Here is a 280-nt window from a genome sequence, read left to right on the forward strand (position 1 = left end):
GCATTCGGTAGCCGTTTTCACCATGAAGACAAGTCCAGAGGTCAAATTTTTTTTTTTCAAATTAAAGTACATTACATTAGCTTTAATTTAAGATATATATAAAAGTGTCAGACCTTCCGGAACATTTTCAAAAGTTAAGTTGAAAAAGTTAATTTTTTGTGAAAAATTTGTCATTTTAATTCCCCCCCTGTGGGCAGAAAAAAGGTCAAATTTACAAAAAAAATATACTAAATAATAGGTAAAGACATCAAGCATCTATAAAAAAAAAAATTATATTGAT

General features: G+C 27.1%; 1 protein-coding gene across 7 annotated transcripts in view; it reads left to right on the forward strand.

The window, feature by feature from the left end:
* Positions 1-280, forward strand: part of LOC126895985 (transcriptional repressor p66-beta) — a 6,458-nt gene that overhangs the window by 3,074 nt on the left and 3,104 nt on the right. The window lies entirely within an intron of this gene.

This window comes from Daktulosphaira vitifoliae, unplaced genomic scaffold (assembly GCF_025091365.1).
Source record: "Daktulosphaira vitifoliae isolate Bord-2020 unplaced genomic scaffold, ASM2509136v1 Scaffold_1, whole genome shotgun sequence".
Classification (NCBI taxonomy): Eukaryota; Metazoa; Arthropoda; class Insecta; order Hemiptera; family Phylloxeridae; genus Daktulosphaira; species Daktulosphaira vitifoliae.